This window comes from Aquarana catesbeiana, linkage group LG06, assembly GCF_042186555.1.
Source record: "Aquarana catesbeiana isolate 2022-GZ linkage group LG06, ASM4218655v1, whole genome shotgun sequence".
In the NCBI taxonomy this organism is placed as follows: Eukaryota; Metazoa; Chordata; class Amphibia; order Anura; family Ranidae; genus Aquarana; species Aquarana catesbeiana.
In genome coordinates, this window is record NC_133329.1 from 33,129,966 (window position 1) to 33,144,216 (window position 14,251).

Genomic DNA, 14,251 nt, shown 5'->3' on the forward strand with positions numbered 1-14,251 from the left:
ATGCATTTGTATTTATTTTGAATTATGCCTATACATGCCTGTTTTGCTTTAAGGGAAAGATCCCTGTATAGGCTATTGTATAAAATTATGTATGTATATAGAACTAGGTATATATCTTTTACAGTCTATGCGGGGCTGACTAATGGGCCCCCTCATTCCAATGTCGCTGTGTGCTTTGCTGGTTTGTATTTGCCGTAAACAGGGGGACTCGGACGTCCCTGCTCAAGGGGGCGGAGCCTTCCATATCCGCCCTCACATGCCCTTCACGCCCTTAGCATAGTATGGGCAATGCGCGTGCATCTCCTTGGGTGAATGCGCGCGCATCCACCCTGGAGTATGCACGCGCATCACTTGCAGGGATGTCCGGACCAGAAGTGATGCCGGAGGTCATCCCTGACCTTTTCACTTCCGGTGGGACCACGCAGCTTAAAGATGGGAGCGCCAGTGTGCTGTCTGACAGACACACCCTGCGGCTACCCATCGTTACTGGCAGGAAAGGGCTCTCTTGGTTAGGAGCGGTATTGCTGACATCCCTCCCTTATAGGTAAGCGGTATGCTTTGCTCTCTTCTATATACTGATGGGGGCACTTGGTTGATATGGGGATTACTTAGTGGTATCTATAGTTATCTTTATATTTATTGGCGTTTGGGCTACTATGTTGCTTTGTTGGGCTTTGGTGTTCCTACTATGTTACACCTCCCCGTGGCCAAATATACTCTACAGATACCTTGATATAAGCCCCTTCCCCCTATGGACAACACAATCGGTGATGCCCACAAGCAGTCAGCATTGTTTACAGCTAATATGGTTTCCATATCTGCTATAGGTTTACATCCCTTTAGCTTCTATCCGTATGTAGTTTTTACCATGCCTCTTATTCTTATTTTTTGTCAGCTAGATTTTTGCCTTTTATGGCACTTTCTCTAAATATAGGGATTGGTTTCCTAGCCCGCTCTCTACCATTACATCATACTAAACTAACTCCTGCTTCAGTATTATTTGGGATAAGTGATTCACCATTACTGTTGCTATAAATATTTACTATTTTTCTTTGATAAGGAACTTAGGAGTCTCCTTTCTTTTCATTACATGTTTTGCCAGATTCTTGCCCTGCAACTGTGCGGTCCAGTTCTCCTGTTGGCATTATCCTGTTGGGACCTGGCACCCATGGGTACTATGCTGCAGTTGGTACATTAGATGACATCTGGCAATGGTGGTGGTTGCTCTGCTCTTTAGACCTGTATTAGTAGGTGAAAGTTATTGGAATTAATCCTCCATTAGATTTTTTGTACCATGTTCTGCTCTATAACCATGCATGGCCACCATGTAATTATAGTTCATATGTTCTCTATACAGTTAAAATGAATTAGTGATGTCGATTTATGCCCTGATGAAGCTAAATTCTTTGCGAAACATGTTGGCTGACCATCACGAATGAATTCTGAATATACTACTGGATGGTCATGTTGATTTTCTTACATGCTATGTCTGCTATGCATATTTTAATTATTTTACAATAAAATGTATATATTTTATTAACCTGTGTGGTACTGACCTACTACTAACAGACGTACTATCTCCCTTTAAAATCCCACTTCTTTTTGAAAGAGTACCATCTTTCTTTTTATCTTTGGGTCACTGAAATTGTCACTGGCAATACTGGCTCTGGTTGGGCAGTACAAAATTGGGACCCGCCCCACTCAGGAAAAAGGGAAAGGACCCAGAGAATCCACACACATACAATTCAATGAGAGCGCCAAACAAACGTCCAATAGTTCAAGGTAATTTAACCACTTGCTTACCGGACCATTATACCCCTTTCCTGCTCAGGCCAATTTATAGCTTTTAGTGCTGTCACACTTTGAATGACAATTGCGCGGTCATACAACACTGTACCCATATGAAATTTTTATCTTTTTTTTCACACAAATAGAGCTTTCTTTTGGTGGTATTTATTCACCACTGAGGTTTTTATTTTTTGCTAAAGAAACAAAAAAAAAGCCCAGAAATTCTGAAAAAAACCCCAAAATTTTTCATAGTTTGTTATAAAAAATTAAAATTTTTCTCCTTCACTGTTGATGAGGCTGCACTGATGGGCACTGATGAGGCGGCACTGGTGAGGCTGCACTAATAGCCGGCACTGATGGGCACTGATAGCTGCCACTGATTTGAAAGGAAATTCCAATATCTATAATTTAATAGTTAGTAATAGTTAAGTTATTATTAGTTAGTTAATATTTCAGATTTTCTAATTTTCGGGTTTCCAGATTTAGAATGTTCAAATTTCTGAATGTTCGAATTTACGAATTTTAGAATTTCAAATTTACGAATTTACGAATTTTCGAAATTACGAATTTACTATTTTTTTTCAAATTTAAGGATTTACCAATTTTTTCGTATTTAGGAATATTTTTGAATTTAGGAATTTTCGAATATTCAATTTTATGAAAAGTTTGCTAAACGTGTTTTCATTAATTCGGATATTACCAAATTAATGAATTTGTCGAAATTCGTTAAACGAATTTGGAACAAAACGAAATGTCTAATGTGCACCATTTAGGAGATATTTGTATTTACTGACAGACTCCATGGCAGCAACGTGTGGGTTAAGTCCCGCCCCTATGGGACACTACTCCCATAAATCTTTGCTCCCTGCCCCCGGCCGTGTTCTTTTTTTGTCCTCCTCCGCAAAGACCTAGTGGTAGTCTTTCTACCTGAAGATGTTTTTCATCCCCAAGATCAAGTTGGCTGAGCTGCGACTTCGGATGAGATAGTCGCATTACTCCACTAAGCCCTAGCTATTAGTAGGGTATGGAGTGGGGTGTTGGAAGAAGCCAGTTTCCTGGCCACTGGCAGGCAAGTCTACGCATGGGTCGGATAGCCAGCTATTAGCAGGTGACCCCTTATTGCCCCTGGGAAGTCAGGGGTGTTGTCGTCTTACCTTCGGCCTTGATGATCGTGCTGGGAGTGGTGAGGTGTTCCTGTTTGATCATGGCAGCAGTATTTGTGAATTGCTTGTTTTTTTCCCTTCTGTTTGTCCTTTCTTTCTCTGTCTTTCTATAATGTCCTGTATTGAGTACTGGTGTGGCTGCTGGTTCTTCCTGCGTTCCAGCCGCCGTTTAACTTTCGTTTTCAAGTCTCAGCTGTACTGCACATGCGCGAGTACGGTACGAAACGAGGCTTTTTTCGCGCATGTGCGAGAGCGGCAAATTGCCGCTAATCGCGCGTGCGTACTGGCGTATGCTCGGTGCGGGCGGTGATGTCACGGGGGCACCCTATTTAAGCAGGGCAAATAGCCTGCAGGCTCTGGGAATGCTTGCAGGCTATTATAATGACGTACCCATACCCCCAGTGAGTCAGCTACTGGTAAATAGCTTTCTTATACAGGAGGGCAGTCGCTCCCTGTTCTGGTTTCTGATTTTCATGTCCTTGCAGTCCGGATGGATGTTACCGAAGACATGGATTCCCCACCGCCTGCCTGTGGCCGGCCTCCTCTCAAAAGGTACTGGGACGGGTTTACCATCCCTGTGGGTCCGGTGATCAGGGGGGGGTAATTTTGCAAGGTGATTGTTTCTCTGACTATTCTATTTTCTGTGGTTCTCTTTCTTTGTGCTTTAGCCCTTCTACGTCAGAACAGTGACGCAGCTCTCACAAAGGAAGCGCCTCTTCTAAATCGCATCACTGGCAATCCTCTTCCAAATCTCAACACTACGGTTCCTCCTCAAAATCGGGACACTGTAGCGAGGAACGCTCTCATTTCTCAGTGGCTCACTCCAGTCACTTAACCAGTGTCTGCTGGGGATGCAGAATACAAGTACCTGCGGGTAAATCTCTGTGCGATCCCTGCTTCGTCAAGGCATCCAAAGAGAGAGGAGATACAGACCAGCAACTGAAAACCCTAGTTGAGAGGGTTGTTAAAGAATCACTTAAAGGTATATAAGCGGCCCGGTCTGACGTTCCTCAGGCAGATCCGCCATGTTCCCCAGTGAGGGAAACCCAATTGCAGGACACCTGGGAGTCCTCTTTACCTAGCCATCCTTCAATTGCCATCTCTGATAGTGACTCGGATGAAGATAACCCCTGTGTGGGATTTGACTTCACTCTACTTCCTCCCTTGGTCAAGGCCATTAGAGAAACCCTAAATTGGAAGGATCCGGTGGCTGTTCCTCCCAAACAGAGGAAATTCTTCAAACAGTTAAAGATGGAATGGGTTACCTTTCCATTCTTTACCGAATTGGGCGAAATCATCACAGATGAATGGAGCAAGGCGGAGAAGAAGAACTCCATGCTTGCTAAAGTCTCAAAGCTCTATCTCTTCAAGGAGGAAGAGGTGAAGCATTTGGAAGCAGCTCCATTGGTAGATGCAGCCGTGATGAGGCTGGTTAAACATGTGACACTTCCCTTAGAAGACACAGTGTCCTTTAAGGACGTCTTGGACAGACAAATTGATGCTGATCTAAGGAGAGTGTATCTTACAGCAGGCATGGCTTGCAAACCAGCCTTAGCTTTGGCGGCTTTGTCCAAAGCCATGGAAGTGTGGATGGATAATGTTCATGATACGCTGAGGAATATCTCGGATGACACGGCGAAGAGCTCATCTATTCAGGAGTTGAGGCTAGCATCAGCCTTTCTGGGGGAGGCCTCGATCGACATCATACGCCTTGCAGCACGGGTAATGCTTTCGTCGGTCACCGCCAAGCGGGCTTTATGGCTCTGTCCCTGGCTGGCTGACCCATCTTCTAAGCAGGTTTGGTGCCGTATTCCCTATGGCTGGGGTCTTCTCTGTTCGGCAACAAGGTTATTACGCGGGCTACTGGCGGGAAGTCAGGGTTCCTCCCTCAGGACGGGCGTTTGCAAGGCCAAAGAAAATCCTTCCCGAAAAGGCAATACCAGGAACAATCCAGAGAGGCTCGTATTTACAAGCCAGGCCGGGAATTCTCCAGATCTTGGAAATCAAGGCAATCGTCCTTCAAGTCCACAGGTAGTGAGTCGAAAGGGGAAAGACAACCTTCTAAATCTTTTTGAGATTGGGCCCACTCAGACAGGCCATGTGGGGGCTCGTCTTTTCCACTTTCGGCATGTCTGGGCGGCCTCGATTCACGACTTCTGGACCATCAATACGGTCTCCTCCGGTCATACTTGGACCTTCATCGGTGCCCCCAGACTCAGGTGGGTCCCCACTTCTCTTCCGGCCTCAAAAGAAAAAAGGACAATACTTTTAGCCTACGTAGAGTCTTTGTTGGCTCAAGGCGCTGTCAGCCCCATTCCAGTCAACCAGCGAGGCATGGGAATGTATTCCCCCCTCTTTATGGTCCAAAAGAAGAGTGGGGCCTGAAGGCCTGTCATAGACCTAACTCATCTAAATCACTTCATCAGAAAAGAAAGGTTCAAAATGGAAACACTTTCCACAATTCAACAGTCTGTGCAACCAGGGGACTGGATGGTGTCCATAGACCTCAAGGACACCTATTTTCATGTTCCCGTCGCGGAAGACTTTCAACAATTTCTTCGCTTCTCCTTGGGCAAGCTTCACCTACAGTTTACATGCCTTCCCTTCAGGCTGTCAACTTCTCCACGTGTCTTCTTAAAGGTGCTGTTGGCAGTGGTAGCTCTTCTGAGAACCAGGGGGATTCGTCTACATCATTACCTAGACGACCTTCTTCTCTTGGCTCAGGACAAGGATCAACTCATAACACACAGAGGTCAGGTGATCTCCACATTACAGGAATTCGGGTGGATCCTGAATCTGGAGAAGAGGCAGTTAGACCAATCTCAGTCCCTGGTGTTTTTAGGAGCCCTGTTCAATACAGTCAAAGGCACCATCTCATTACCAGAAGAGAAGATCTCGACAGTCAGAGACAGAATTCATCCGGCTCTTTCTTTTCCCCATCTTCCATGCCCTCCAGTGCCTGAGGATCATCGGCACTATCTTGGCGATGATTCTGATGGTGAAGTGGGCCCAATGGAGGATGAGACCTTTTCAGAAGGGTTTCCTTCATCAGTTGAAGGGCAACAAGGCCCAGCTGATTCGAATTACTGCATCCATGAGGAACTCTCTCCTGTGGTGGCTCCAGCGGGAGAACCTCTCCAACTGCCATTCCATCCTTCCCATCTCATGGGTAACTATAACAACGGATGCCAGAAACAGGGGCTGGGGTTCCCACTGCCTGGCGGAAGTAGCTCAGGGTACATGGGATTTTCCCTCCAGAAGAATAGTGTCGGACATCCTGGAATTGAGAGCAGCCTTCCAGGCTCTGCTGGCGTTTCGTCATCTCATTCAGGGAACCTCGGTTCTACTCAGGCAAGACAATACCACAGCTGTGGCATACATGAGGAGGCAAGGGGGTACTCAAAGTTTTCCCCTATTACAAGAGGTAGAGCCAATTATGTCCTGGGCTCAGAAAAACCTGAAGGATTTAACAGCGGCATATGTTCCGGGGGTTCAGAACATTCAGGCAAACTTCCTTTCCCGGATACTCTTAGACAACAATGAGTGGTCTCTCCACAAAGAGGTATTCAAGTGGATTTTGACTTGGGGTTCTTCCCAGAAGTCGGTCTGTTCACCTCCCCATGCAACAAGAAAATGGCGAGATACTATTCGAGGTACAGGGACCCTCAAGCTTATGGGCCGGGCGCCCTGACGGAGAAATGGTGGTTCAACAGAGCCTATGCCTTCCCGCCAACTCCTATCATTCTTTAATTCCTGAAAAGACTCAGGTCGAAGACAGCAGAAGTGGTAGCTATAATTCCCTATTGGCCCAACAGGCCTAGGTTTCCTCTCCTAATGCTCCTCAGTGTCCGGGATCCGATTCCTTTACCATCCAGACCAGACTTTCTGTCTCAAGGATCGAGACTACATCCTTGTCCGGATCACCTGCGCCTAAGGGCTTTGCTTTTGAAAGGGGAAGGTTGGAGGCGCTAGGCTGCCCTGTTGAGGTCATTCCCACCCTCCTTAGTGCAAGAAGGAACAGTACCAATCAGGTATATGAGAGGATTTGGTCGAAGTTTACCATATGTCTTCCAGGTCCAACTCCTGTAAAAGTCTGGCGGTTCAGGACATTCTAAGTTTTCTGCAAACAGGTCTGGATATCTCACTATCAGTCAGTTCTCTTCGTGTCCAGGTCTGCAATCTCAGCCTTCTCTGGAGTCGCATGGGCCAAGCATCCTCTGGTCCAACAGTTTTTTAAAGAGGCAGTCAGGCTTAGGCCACAGAGGAAACCCAGATTCCCCAAATGGGATCTTCCGTTAGTTCTGGATTTCTTTTCACAACTTAATAATTCACTCTCAGTCAGAAAATTAACCCTCAAGACCTCGTTCCTGACAGCCATAACCTCGGCAAAGAGGGTTTCGGAAATTAAATCTCTGAGGTCTAAGGAACCTTTCATCACTTTTTTCCCAGACAGAGTGGTCCTAATACCAATGCTAGGGACGAATCCCAAAGTTACCTCGGTCTTTCACGAGAACCAGGAAATCACACTCCCTACCTTCAATTCTGCTGGAAGTCTGGATCCACACCCTCTTGATATGGGAGCTACTCTCAAACAATACCTGGAAGTTACGGCCTCTTTTCGTCAATCTGACTCACTCTTTGTTCTATTCCATGGGAAAAATAGAGGCTCTAAGGCTTCTGTCAGAACCATCGCGGCTTGGATGGTCCAAACCATCCAATGGGCTTACAGAGAGAAGGTCTTGGCTCCTCCTGAGGTGGTTACAGCGCACTCTACTAGAAGACTTTCAACTTCCTGGGTGGCCTCACATCATGTTGCACCTGAAGTGATCTGCAGAGCAGCTTCCTGGTCTTTGATTCATACTTTCATGTGCCATAACTGTGTTGAACCAGCAACCTTATCTTCTGTTCAGCATTTAGCCCACCCAGGTGTGTACGGCGAGTTATTTCCCACACGTTGCTGCCATGGAGTCTGTCAGGAAAACGGAAAATTCCTATCAAAATACTTACCGTAATTTTCCTTTCCTGATGGACTCCATGGCAGCAGGAGTTCCCTCCCGAATGGCTGAAGTAAGCTAGTTACCAAACACGGCTGGGGGCAGGGAGCAAAGATTTATAGGAGTAGTGTCCTATAGGGTAGTAGAGGCGGGACTTAACCCACACGTTGCTGCCATGGAGTCCATCAGGAAAGGAAATTTACGGTAAGTATTTTGATAGGAATTTTCCGTTGTTTTGCAGCCTATATCATTAGCTTACCTGTAGATAAAAGTGACAAAGCAGAGCTTACTACCACTTTAAGCAGTGTTCCTATTTTTGGGGTCTAGATCAGGAGTCTCCAAACTTTTCAAAATGAGGATCACATTATATATTTTATAAATATTCACAGGCCTAAAAATCTAAATTAATTTTGTTTCTTTCTTTTATTTTTGTAATCAGCATGATATGACTCAGAACAACAGAAGAAAAAGGCAGTAAAACAAAGCAAAGAAATTCCAGATAAACTGGAGCCCATTAGAGACCCTCTTTACATCAGGGTCTCTATCAGCGCCCTCTTACATATAACATAGTTACATAGTAGGTGAGGTTGAAAAAAGACACAAGTCCATCAAGTCCAACCTATGTGTGTGATTATGTGTCAGTATTACATTACATATCCCTGTATATTGCGGTCATTCAGGTGATTATCTAATAGTTTCTTGAAGCTATCAATGTTCCCCGCTGAGACCACCGCCTGTGGAAGGGAATTCCATATCCTTGCCGCTCTTACAGTAAAGAACCCTCTACGTAGTTTAAGGTTAAACCTATTTTCTTCTAATTGTAATGAGTGGCCACGAGTCTTATTAAACTCTCTTCTGCGAAAAAGTTTTATCCCTATTGTGGGGTCACCAGTACAGTATTTGTAAATTGAAATCATATCCCCTCTCAAGCGTCTCTTCTCCAGAGAGAATAAGTTTAGTGCTCGCAACCTTTCCTCATAACTAAGATCCTCCAGACCCTTTATTAGCTTTGTTGCCCTTCTTTGTACTCGCTCCATTTCCAGTACGTCCCTCCTGAGGACTGGTGCCCAGAACTGGACAGCATACTCCAGGTGCGGCCGGACCAGAGTCTTGTAGAGCGGGAGAATTATCGTTTTATCTCCGCAGTTGATCCCCCTTTTAATGCATGCCAATATTCTGTTTGCTTTATTAGCAGCAGCTTGGCATTGCATGCCATTGCTGAGCCTATCATCTACTAGGACCCCCAGGTCCTTTTCCATACATATAAGTCTCATATAAGTCTCCCTTATGTAAGAGTCCCCCTTTACATGAGAGCCTCCATCGGAGTCTCCATCAAAGGCCATCCTTACATCGAAGTCCCCCCCTACATAAGAGTCTCCATCGGAATCTGTCCTTACACCAGGGTCCCCTTCAAAGTTCTCTTACTTCAGAGTCCCCATCAAAGTCCACCCTTACATTAAAGTCCCTCTAACATCACAATCCCCCTTTACATCAAGTATTCCCATAAAAGCCCCCTTACATTGGAATTTCCCTTACTTCACAGTCCTGATGTGATGGGGGCCTCTGACATCAAGGAGATAGCTGACATGATGAGGGGCCTTTGATGTGAAGATGGGTACTCTGACATGATGGGGGAACCTCTGTTGTGATGAGGAGACCTCTGATGTGAAGGAGGACTCTGGCATGATGGGGGTCCAATGTTGTGATGAGGAGACCTCTGATGTGAAGGAGGACTTTGAGATGATGGGGGGGGGGGGGGGGGGGCTCTGTTGTAATGAGGATGTCCTCTAATGTGAAGGGGGTGCTTCCAACATATGGTTAAAGCAGACCTTCACCCTAAAGCATAAGTTCTGCTTTATGTCCTCCTCCCCTTCTATTTTTCTTATGGCACTTTTCTTTTTTTGGGGGGGAGCAGGTGCATAAGTTTTAAGATGAAACAATCAGCGCCACAAGTAAGTAATATTGTGATGTTTAAATAAGATAACCTAATAATAAATGTGCATAGCTGCTAAACATTCCAAGTGGTACACCACACTAATTTCAAAATGGATAGTAAATAATAAATGTAGCGCTATGTGTAAAATTATAAATATGAAGTGCTAATCTCTAAAATAAATAAATCCTACATATAAATGAATAGTCCATAAAATGAAAAAATGAAGAAATAAAACATGAAAAACTCTTCTTGTGATCAGTGTATCCACAAAATTCCACCACAGTGGTTTTTCGTCCTCAAAAGGAGTGCACACAACCACCAGTAAAAATGCGCGCTCACCTCCCAGATGAGTCAAAACTCATATGCGGATCTCCCCACGAGCTCTTTGCTCTCACTATATATATATATATATATATATACATCCCAGTTTTGTGCAGCTCACTGCAGGCCAATAGTATGTCTGGAAGGCCAACAAGGAGAGGCAGACAGTCACAAGCCAATAAAAGAGGACAAGCAGGCGCTGTGTCTAGAGGCAACAGTGCTGGTCGTGGAGACGGTGCATCCTCATCAGCACGTGGCCATGGGACACGCTTGGCCTTTTTTTTGGCAGCTGGCCGTGTTGAGCCACAACATGCCGAAGACTTGGTCAATGGATGACCAAGCCGTCCTCATCCTCCTCATCCTCTCTCACCCATGCTCAGGGTACTTTGTCTGGCAAAGCAGCTGCCAACGCAGCCTCTTCCCTCGGCTCAATGGCATCAGCGACTCCTTCCCTAGCCCCACCATGTCCTCCTGAGGAGTCCCTCGAACTGTTTGACCACAGTGTTGGGTACATGCTCCAGGAGGATGCCCAGCGTTTTGAAGGCTCTGATGATGGTACTCAGCTAGATGAAGGCAGTAACATGAGCCCGGACAGCAATCTGGCAGTCAGGAGGAGGAGGCACATCACCAACGAGGCAGGATGCCCTCCAGGGGCCAGCCTAAGGGCAGCACACTGACTGCATCACACCGCAGATGCTCCGCATGTACAGGGCGCTGCTGTCTCATGTGGCCAAAACATCTCCCGATTGGGCACCACATGCTTGACCAGACATATGTTGACCTGCCATGCAGTTCGTTGGCAAGCGTACCTAAAAGACCCACACCAAAGAACAAAGAGGACCTCTCCTTGCTCCTCATCAGCTGGGATCTCCAACCCACTATACCTTCAGTCCTCTCTGAGACCTGCACTGAGAGGAATGAAGGTGTAGAATTAGGTGTGTCGCAGCCAAGTACTTGCAGGCAATCTGCTATCGGTACACCGACGTCAGATTGTACCAGGCAAATTTCCCTGCCCCAGCTGCTGCACTACAGAAAGAAGTTCGCTCCCAGCCATCCACATGCCCAGCGGTTGAATGCTAGCTTGGCAAAATTGCTAGCACTTCAACTGCTACCTTTTCAGTTGGTAGACTCTGCCCCCTTCCGTGAGTTTGTGGAATGTTCGGTTCCTCAGTGGCAGGTTCCCAAATGCCACTTTTTCTCAGGGAAGGCGATTGCGGCTCTCTATGGGCATGTGGAAGGCAATGTCTTGGCCTCTCTGGACAGGGCGGTCAGCGGTAAGGTGCATATTACCGCTGACTCATGGTCCAGCAGGCATAGACAGGGACGTTACCTAAGTTTCACGGTGCATTGGTTGACTCTGCTGGCAGCTGGGAAGGATGCAGAACAAGGTGCAGTAGTGTTGGAGGTTGTTCCGCCACTACGCCTCCAAAATGCCACTACTGGTGATTCTGACACTCCTCTCTCATCCACCCCCTCCTCTTCTTCTTCCTCCATGGCCTCTTCCCATGCTTTGTCCTCGGAACCAGCGGTGCTCCGTAGGCATTCAAGGGGCTACGCAAGTACGCAGGCCAAAAGATGCCATGCGGTGCTTGAGCTGGTGTGCTTGGGAGACAGGAGCCACACTGGGGCAGAGATTCTGTCAGCTCGGCAAGGGCAGGTTCAGAGGTGGTTGATGCCACGCCAACTTAAGGCAGGAATGGTGGTTTGTGACAATGGCATCAACCTCCTCTCCGCCCTCCGACAGGGACAACTGACCCATGTGCCCTGTTTGGCTCATGTCCTTAACTTGGTGGTGCAGTGGTTCTTGGGCAGGTAACCGGGCTTACAGGATGTCCTGAGGCAGGCCAGGAAAGTCTGTGTGCATTTCTGCCAGTCATATAATGCCAGTGCTCGGCTGGCAGACCTCCAAAAGGAATTTAACCTGCCCTTAGAACCGCCTAAACTGTGACATGCCCACCAGGTGGAACTCAACGTTGGCCATGCTGCAGCGGCTGCACATGCAGCAGAGGGCCATCAATGAGTACCTGTGCAACTATGGCACCAGGACAGGGTCAGGGGAGCTTGTTTTTTTTCCCCACGCCAGTTTGCCATGATCAGGGATGCATGCACTGTCCTGTCACCATTTGAGGAGGCCATGAGGATGGCGAGCAGTGACAGGCCAGTGACATCACTGACACTGTCCCCCTTGTCCACCTGTTGGAGCACACGCTGCGTGGAATAATGGACAGGGCACTTGAGGCAGAACAGAGGCAGGAAGAGGAGGACTTCCTTAGCTCTCAAGGCCCCCTTTATCCAGACAGTGTTCCTGCATGCCCGCCGATCACACAGGAAGAGGAGGAGGAGGAGGATTGTGTCAGCATGGAGGTGGAGCCTGGCACTCAGCAGTCTTTAAGGTATCATTTACAGTCCCAAGAAACCCATGGACTTGTACGTGGCTGGGAGAAGGTGGCTGCAGATCATGTCGTCCTTAGTGACCCAGAGGACTTCGGACCGAATGCCTTAGCAAACCTACGCTGCATGGCCTCCCTGATCCTGCAAAGCCTGCAGAAGGATCCTCGTATTCAGGGTTTCAAGGAGAGGGATCAATACTGGCTGGCAACCCTCCTTGATCCACATTACAAGGGTAAGGTTGCGGACCTTATCTTGCCATCGTAGAGGGAGCAGAGGATGAAACATCTTTGGAAGGCCTTGCAGAAAGGTCTGTGCAACGCGTTCCCAGAGACTGGGAGGTTACAAACTCCTGTTCCTGGACAACGTGTTGCTGAGGCTTCGGTCAGTCAAAGAAGGAGCGGTGGAGAAGGTGGCCGTCTGACCGATGCGTTCAGACAATTTTTTAGTCCGCAGCCCCAAGGTATGATCGATTCCAGCAACCATCGCCAGCGTCTGTTTTACATGGTGCAGGAATACCTAGGGGCAAGATCTGACTTGGACACCTTTCCCACTGAAAATCCTCTGGGTTACTGGGTCTTGAGGATGGATCACTGACCAGAGCTTGCACAGTATGCAATTGAGCTACTGGCCTGTCCTGCATCCAGCGTTCTTTCAGAACGCACATTCAGTGCTTCTGGAGGCTTTGTAGCTGATCACAGGGTGCGTTTTTCCACTGACTCGGTCGATCGACTGACCTTCAAAAAAATGAATCAGTCTTGGATCACCACCAGCTACCAAGCACCTGTTGCTGATGTAACCGAATATTTTTTTTTGAAATGTCAGAACCCTTCAAGACTGCCTATGCTGATGCTGAGTGACTATCCTGTTATGCTGAGTGATTATCCTCTTCCTCCTCAATGATCATGCTGATAGCTTGTAAGAACATTTTTGGTTCTGGGCACCGCCACCAGTGGCTAAGGCCCAATTTTTCAGCCCCTGTTTAACAGGGGCGTGTAAGTACAATTTTTGATGCAATACTTTTCAGCAGGGCTCGTTCCTGCGCTCCAACTAGAGTATCTGTGAGGGGTTGCAGTGTTGTGGCACCAACACCAGTGCCTAAGGCCCAATTTTTCAGCCCCTGTTTCACAGGGGCGTGTAATTACAAATTTTGATGCAATACTTAGCAGCAGGGCTTGTTCCTGCGCTCCAACTAGAGTATCTGTGAGGGGTTGCAGTGTTGTGGCACCAGCACCAGTGCCTAAGGCTCAATTTTTCTGCCCCTGTTTTACAGGGGCGTGTAATTACAAATTTTGATGCAATACTTAGCAGCAGGGCTCGTTTCTGCGCCCACCAAGAGTAACTGTGAGGACTTAAAGTGTTGTGGCACCAGTACCACCACCACCACCAAAAGCCCAATTTTTCTGCCCCTGTTTAACAGGTGCATGTAATTACAATTCTTGGTCTAATATTTCACAGCAGGGCCCTGTGAGAGCTTACAGTGTTGTGGCAACACCAACACCTAAGGCCACAATTTCTGCAAAGTATATAGGGCAGGCCCCTACTTTCAAACATCCAACTTACAAACGACTCCTACTTGCAAACAGAAGGAGACAACAGGAAGTGAGATGAAATCTACCCCTAGGAAGGGAAATTCTCTCCTGTAAATTTAATTCAGTTAA